Source organism: Arachis ipaensis, chromosome B05 (assembly GCF_000816755.2).
Source record: "Arachis ipaensis cultivar K30076 chromosome B05, Araip1.1, whole genome shotgun sequence".
Lineage (NCBI taxonomy): Eukaryota > Viridiplantae > Streptophyta > Magnoliopsida > Fabales > Fabaceae > Arachis > Arachis ipaensis.
Genome location: NC_029789.2, coordinates 148,219,383 through 148,227,333, shown reverse-complemented (window position 1 = coordinate 148,227,333; position 7,951 = coordinate 148,219,383). Strand labels below are relative to the sequence as shown.

At 32.2% G+C, this 7,951-nt stretch overlaps 2 long non-coding RNA genes across 7 annotated transcripts; both read left to right on the top strand.

Moving 5' to 3' along the window:
• Positions 903 to 1,859, top strand: LOC110271664. The gene is made up of 2 exons (XR_002362226.1): positions 903 to 1,058; positions 1,247 to 1,859. It is a non-coding gene; the product is annotated as an uncharacterized LOC110271664 (long non-coding RNA).
• Positions 2,529 to 5,411, top strand: LOC107642236. Of its 6 annotated transcripts, XR_002347644.1 has the most exons (6): positions 2,532 to 3,005; positions 3,322 to 3,376; positions 3,661 to 3,705; positions 4,247 to 4,331; positions 4,491 to 4,686; positions 5,115 to 5,411. It is a non-coding gene; the product is annotated as an uncharacterized LOC107642236 (long non-coding RNA). The 6 variants fall into 6 exon arrangements; XR_002347643.1 differs by having other exon boundaries at positions 2,529 to 3,005; positions 3,661 to 4,331; XR_002347641.1 differs by having other exon boundaries at positions 2,531 to 2,800; positions 2,886 to 3,005; positions 3,661 to 4,686.

The following is a 7,951-nucleotide window of genomic DNA, read 5'->3' as shown; positions in this document are numbered from 1 at the left end:
CTAAGATATGCTTATTAAGACGGTCTTTGTATATAAAGTAAATGTCATTTGATAATCTCTAATGGATATAATTTATTGCAGGATGAATTAGAAATTACTTAAGATATGCTTAAGACGGTCTTTGTATATAAAGTAAATGTCATTTGATAATCTCTAATGGATATAATTTATTGCAGGATGAATTAGAAATTACTTTGAAGTAGTTGAGAAAAAAAAAGAGATTATTGCGGAAGGATCATACTCCTCAAAAACAAAGCAAGTGGAGAGTTGATAGTGCTCATTTAGTGTTTTTTCTTTTTGTTTCTATTGTTAATAATTGTGATGAGCGTGTTAATAAAATTGGATTGAAAACTTTGCTCATTTTTATTAAAATATGTTAATTATTATGCTGACCTTGTTAAAATTATGTTTGAAAATTTTGTTAATTTTAATTAAATTTTGTTAATTTTTGTTAATCTTAGTATATTTATTTATATTTATTTATATTTTATTTATTATTTTATTATAAAATAATTATTCCGATTAAACCAATAAATCAGTAGCTAGAATGGTTTGATGACTGGTTCGTATTCAGAACCTTGCATAACCCTAATTTATCATGCTCTCTTGTGTTGGAGGGTTTTGTTAGAGGGAGTTTGCAGTGCAAGACAGCATGATAAATTAGGGTTATATTAATGTTGTTTATACATAACTTGTATTGCAGTTTGGTTTTAAAAATCCAAATCATAAACTGAACCGCATAAAAACCAAACCAAAATAAAAAAAATTCAAAATTGAGTGGTTTATTTTGATTTGGATTTGCCTTTCTTTTTGTCTGATTAAAATTTTTTTTTTATGACTGGTCTGATTTAGATTTGAACACTCCTAGCATTATCCTTCATTTACAGATATAAACTTTTGAATAGATTTCAAATATGTGGGTTACCTAGATAAATAAAAAAAACTTTGTAAATTATTTTCAAAAGTTTTATAACTTCAATAAATAAATGATCAGCTGAAAGTTTGAGAATCACTTTGCCGTGGTGCCACTAAAATTGCTCCCCACCAGCCACCGCAAGGTAACTCATTTTGATTCTACCTCTTCTTTCTTCATCGAAATTAGACAATTGTTTCATACTCTCTACAAACTCCATGTACATTTACTTCTCTTCTTTATATGTAACTTTGTTATCAAGAGTGATTTTTGTTTCAAATATGTCATGGAAGGGAACCAAAAACTACATCAACCCCATTTTGATTCTTTTAGGAGGATGGAGCATGATGTGTTTGTAGGGAAGGTGTTTGGAACTGATGAGTTTAATGTGCTTTTGAAAGCGTTTTGCACTCAGAGGCAAATGACGGAGGCTAGATCTGTGTTTGTGAAGATGGTGCCAAGGTTTTCTTGATGGATGAGATGGTTGAGAAACACATTGAGTTTGATGGGTTAACTTACGACACATTGTTCTTTGGGTTGAAGAAGACAAAGGGGATTGAAGGTGTGAGTGAACTTTACCAGACAATGACTAAAAGGAATTTTGTTTTGAAAATAAGAATAGTTGTGACACTAATGAAATATTTCTGCCAAAATTCTCGTGTTAATTTGGATTTGAGTTTATGAAAATACATGGTTGAGAGAGGGTATTGTCCTCATTCTCATGCTTTGGATCTTCTAGTCACTGGATTATGCTCCTGGGGTTTGGTGCAAGAAGCTTTTGAGTGCTCCAAACAATTGTTAGAAAGAGGAAGACATATGAGCACTGCTTCATTTTCAATGATGGAAAATTTTTTACTGAAGGCTAGTCAGAAAGAAAAGTTGAAGGATCTAGATCAAATGATTAAAAAATTGCAAAGTATCTTACCACCATCAAGAGGACATGCCACTGGTATTTCTACCGTTATAGAATAGCATTTTGTTTTTAAATTTGACATATAACTTATGTAACTTGATTTTGGTGGAGTTTTCCAATGTGTTATTATATATGTATATTTTTTGTATTGCAATTGTACCATCCGAATATGTTGATATGAAAGAAGATTAATAAACAATTCTTCCAAAACTTTATCTTGATTAGAATCATGTATATAAAGTACATTCTACAAAGAACCAGAGTTTGAGGCTAACTTCTTTTGGAAATTGAATTAGTGCAATGCTCTCATCTCATGTTTCAATCTTGCCATTAGAATTTAGATGGTATCCAAATTGTATATTAAAAAGAAATATTGATTTAAAGGTTAAATTATGCAGTTAGTAATGTTTAAATATTTTTGATAACATTGGTCTTTCTTTCTTTTTTCAAGAGAAAACTTAGAAAATAGATTTTAGTAAGCCAAAGGAATTCAAAATTAAAGAGAAATATTTTCATATTCTATAAACTAAGGGAAATTGAAAATAAACAATATATCACTCTAGTCAAATAAGCAATTAGAAAAAAATAGAACACAAAGTTAAAAAATCACTGTGTATCATTAATAATAATAATAATTTTTATTTAGTCCAATAAACATATAATTTTTCCTTTTAATTTCAATAAGCTTTAACTCAAGATTACAAAGATGATGGCGAACTTGTTCACGATTCCATTGAAGCCAAAGGTGGTAGAATGGTTACCTTATCTAATGAAAGTATGAAACACACATGTCAATATACAATCCTCCCAAAAAGAAAAAGTACATAAAGTCTCATAGATAGATATAAATAAAACCAAACCAAACTCTGATCCCAAATTCCAATGTTGTATTAGATTTTGATATTTTGGATTTATACCAGGAACTTGCATATGGATAAGCTGTTAATTCCTTTTAGCTGAGCACGTAAACACAAGTAAAGAAGTGTACAATTACAATTACAATGGCCACTCTGCTAATGGCACTCTTCTTATTCTTCTTCTTCTTCTTGTGTGTGGTAGAGTTTTATGCAGAGCACAACAGCCTCAGGTTGTTTATCTTTCAATTTCAGCATCTTCACCTGACAAAACAATCTTCCAGATTGAGAATTCTGGTGTCATAGCTTGCCTCAGAGCTAACAGGTTTCTCTTTTTTCTGCTCTTCTTTTTTATTTAATGGTTTTTTTTTTCATATTTTCAATTTTGATTTTTCTTAACATACTTTGCCAAGACTACCTTTTTTTTATTTAATAATATATTTGTGTGGATGTCAGATTTCATTCATGCTTCTTGTTTGCTTCAGTTGGTGGTAGATGTTAATTCTAACTTGTTTTTTTTATAATATTGATAATGTATTGGAGTTTAATCAAAAGTGTGCTAAGAAAGACTAACCCTATGAATAAATGTATTCAATCACAGTTACCCTTGACCTTAATTTTTCTTTTTCACTTTCATACAGTGCAGAAGTGGCCTATGAAGCTGCAAATGCTGCAATAGCAGATGGCATTTCACTTGTGAGTTTTCTCTACATATTCTTTTTATTTTGTTTATCGATTTATTTTGAATGAAAAAAAAAGAAGTTTAGGGACAATTGCATGGATATATTTATAAGCTGATCAAAATGAATTAGGACATATTTAGCATAATGTCCTCAACTCTTGTGTCTTTTGTAGTGTGTTTCTCATCGCTTTTATTTTGTTTTCTCTTTTGAGGTTGTCTACTTAATCTTTTCTGGTTGATCACTTTACTTGTAGAACTGTGTTTTAGAATTCATTTGTTCTAATTCTGGTCTTTTTAGGTTCTAAACCAGCTGGTCAAGGAGCACCTGACTACGTCACTCGGAGTATGCTTGCACCCTTTAAGTTTCTGGTTTCTCTTTCTGCATCAATATTCTTTGTTTAGTGTATCTTCACATGAACCTACATTAAGTTTTATGATATGGAGAAAACATCATTGCATTGTCTCGTTTTGTTGAAATTTGAGATTGTTTTCTGTACCACTGAGTCAATATGCTGGTTGAAGCATCAAATAGTCAATACGCTGTTGTCGTCTCGTTGTCTTCGTGAAATTCTTCATAGCCAAAATGTTTTCCTTTGGATTATTACTAACATAATAACTGTATTAGCCTACTTCTGCAAATTTTGGAAAACAATTGAAAGTTGAGACATTTGAAATTGTTGGGTATTTATGAAATTGTTGGGTATTTACTAGCTTGTAAAACAATTTTATTTCAGATTCTTATGATTTGTAATTTTTTATTACATATAGATCATCAAAACTCAATGTTAACTCTAAACAATTTGAAGAAATGAAAAAAGGCTCCCATTTAAGATAATCATTACATGATATTACATTTCTACTCAACAGTTGTCTGAATCAAACAGATATCTGCTCCTAGGTTGGGAATGTTCTCAGGATTGAGGATGCAAAAGCTGCATAAAATTTTTGATGAGTCCAGCAATTGTTAAGGTTTGAATTTGCAGATCTTATTACTATATTAAGATGTCACATAACAACTGCTAGTGCTTGGTCACAGTGTTTTGTTATTTCTTTCATTTTCTTTTTCTTTTTCTTTATTTCTTTTTTTTTGCTCCGATCGATTACCACGACGTTATGTATTACATTCAGAATGGTGAAGTTTTATACATTCCTGGCACAATGACTCCAACTGAAGTAAGGCTCAATTTGGAGATCCGATTAACATGAATTCTTGCTTCCTTAATTTCCATACCTTGTGCATCTTTTTGAGCATTCATTTGATCTTGATTTATTGTTCTTAATGAAGATACTGTCTGTATGTGAAGCAGGAGCTAAAATTGTCAAGGTTAGCTTTTTATGTTCTATTTAGTTTACTATATTGAAGAACATTCAAATAATATAGATAAAGTGTGTATGTTGTTGCACGGAGGAGTATACACTTTTGGTTTTCTTGCTTTGCATTTTGTCATCTGCTTTTCGGCTCATAGGAGCGTTGCACTAATCTCGTAATCCCGGCTCCAATTTTTTTCTAGATCTGTGCTGATAGTTTTCATTGTACATTCTTGTTCTTGTATTAATACAATTAAACACAAGCATCAAGTGTGTTATATTTTTCAAAATTTCTTATAATCGACCATTTACTCAAGAAGCCTTTTCCTCATGTCTCTATGGTTGCTTCTCAGGGAATCAATATAGGTAGTTCTTGAAGTTTGTTGTTGTTAATCATTCTCATAAAAATTGAAAATGAATGTCTTAATCTCTAATTGCTTGCAGACTCTATTGAGGAATATATTTCGCGGGGAGCATCAGCCGTTGTTCTGTCGGATGCCATATTCGAAAAAGAGACGATTGCGAAACGCAATTACGAAAAGATACAGAAACTTGCACATTTTGCAGCCTTGCTGGGTAATAAGGTGTAAATAGGTAACATTATTAATTTGTATACCTTCATAAAAAGTTTATGGTTGTGGGTTTCTTATGTTATAGTTATTTAGTTCATTTTCATAGAAACTTATGGTTGTAGATATTATATCGAGAATTAAAACAAACAAGCCACTCAATTGAGAGAGATCACTAAAAGTGAGGTAACATGAATTTTGAGATTACTTCCTATACAAGTTTCTAGGCTTATGTACAAGAAATCCTTATGTTTCAAAAATATATTTAATGAGTATTCTAAAAACATTTGTAAACACTTATTTTCATCTAGTTTATATTTAGTTCCAGAGAAAAAGTAGAGTAAAAAACTTTTATGAATAAATTTGACATGTAAAACTATACTGTAAAACTGTTATATAATAAAATTAAGAATTACTCCAAAAAATATGTGCCCCTATACCATGCAAAATTTTTTCCTACAAAATTACAATTTAACTATTTTTTTTCACAAGACTTGTTAGTCGCTCCTTTATTTATTTAATTCACATTCATGGTCACTCTCACTCCCCACACAAACTTAAAATCATCAGTAAAAATGAACAAATAAAAAAAAAATTTGTACATGAAGTTTGAACCCTTGATGCGTGCGCATCTGTGGTGTTTTTTCTTCTTTATTTTAATTGATTTATTAAGAATTTTTTTGAATAATCAATGAATTTAAGATTGGAATGGATATTACTTTGAATTTTATTGATTACAGAAAATTTTAGAAGAAAAACAAAAAGAAACAAAACAAAAAGGAGGCTAGAGAGCAACAAACAAAAAGTTATTTGTGACAAACAATAACAAGCAGAATACTTTCTGTGAAAGACAGAAAGCTTATTGGAAGGAGAATATGAAGGGGGTGCAACTTGAAAACCACCATGTACTACCTAGGAGGAATTTCACATGTCACACGTATGCGTGACTATCACCTTTCACATAGTACACTGGAGATTTTACGTACAACGCAGCTGTCACGCGTACGCTTACAGCACACGTACGCACAACAAAGGATTTTTGAGACGTTACGCGTACACGTGAGGTACGCCTCACGCGCATTGATTTTTGCGTAGTACGTGGAATTCACCACGTACAACGCCTGGGCACCTCATAAGGCCACATTGAAGAAAAATTGGCTCACGTACAACGTAGCCCACTTCACGTTGTACGTGAGCCCACAGAAGACATTCCTGGATCAATTCTTCATATCACGTATAACTTGGAACAAGCCACGTATTACGTAGGTCTTGCTGCCTCCTCTAGAATCTCAAACCAAGACCTTCTATCTTCAACTTCTCAGCCCTTTGAAGGATCAATCACAAGCCCATTAATGATGATAGTTATTAAAGATCGCAAGCAATTAAGGAAGAGATTTTCTCGGTGGCAAATAATTAGAAAAATGATTTTATTCTATTTGATTTCTGAATTTAATTTAGAAGTTTGAATTTGAATTTTCTGTCTTTAGGGTTAGTATATAAGGGAAGAATGCTCTAACATCTTCTCTGCTTCAGTGCTTTTGAGTTTTATTTTCTTAAGGATTGCAAGGACGAACATAAGTTTCTAATTCTCCTCAGTTAAGGTTAGGAGCCCTGTTAGTTCTATGGATTAATGCAATAACTTTTCTACTTCTAATTGATGCAATTGATTCCTCTTTAAGAAATGGTTTTCGTTCTTCACCTCAAAGGATTTGAATATGTTGGGAAACAATTCTTCTCTGACTTGAATTTTCTTAATCTCTTAGGAAAGTGATTAATTGAATTAAGCTTGAAAACCGATTCTCATAATTCTTAAGTTTTAAAACTGGATTGATAAGTGACATAAAATTAATTAGGCTAAATTCTTATGAATTGTGTGATTTTATAAATCAGAGACGTGCTTAACTATTTTCTTGATTAAGTGACTAAGGGATTAGCTTTTAATTAGGTTAAAGAGAAATTGAATCACCAAGGGATTGGGATTTAATTACTAATGATTTGCCATAAAAGAATCGTTGCAAGATTAGGGTAGAAGGTGAAAAGTATTAATCCGGACGTGCTAATATCTTTGAAACCTTAACTTTCTTAATCATACATTTTTTGCACACTCACTGTTGCTTCTATTTTTGCTTCGTTTACTTGCTGTTTATGCTTAAAGCGTTTCAAAATTCTAATTTGATTGTCTGACTAGACTAATTAGTTGATTTTGCTTGCTTAATCCGTTAATCCTCGTGGGATTGACACTCACTCACCGTGAGTTATTACTTGATACGACCCGGTGCACTTGCCAGTATTTTGTGGATTGTAAAAATTCGCATCATAGGATGGCACAGCATGAAATTTCTAAGCTGAAGACCGAGGGGGAAACTATGTCAAGAAACTTGGCAGATGCTGAGATGCAGCTGAGGGAGGCCGACGAAGAGCTTGAGAAAGAACTGGCTGAGGCCGTGAAATCAATGGATTCTACTCACCTTGAGGTGACCAATATATGGAAAAAGAATAAGGAGATCACAAGGGCTGCCTGAGATGCCATATTTGTTACCGAGGAGGCGACGAAGGTCCAAGTGCTTCTGCTTGCTTTCGGTTTCGACACTTCTGCCATTGAAGCTTTCAAGATGGTCCAAGATGGCGAGATTATGGACATGCGAAGGAAATAGCTACTTTTGTTTCTGTAGTTGAACTCTATTTCTCTTTTGTTTTAGTTGCTTTACATTG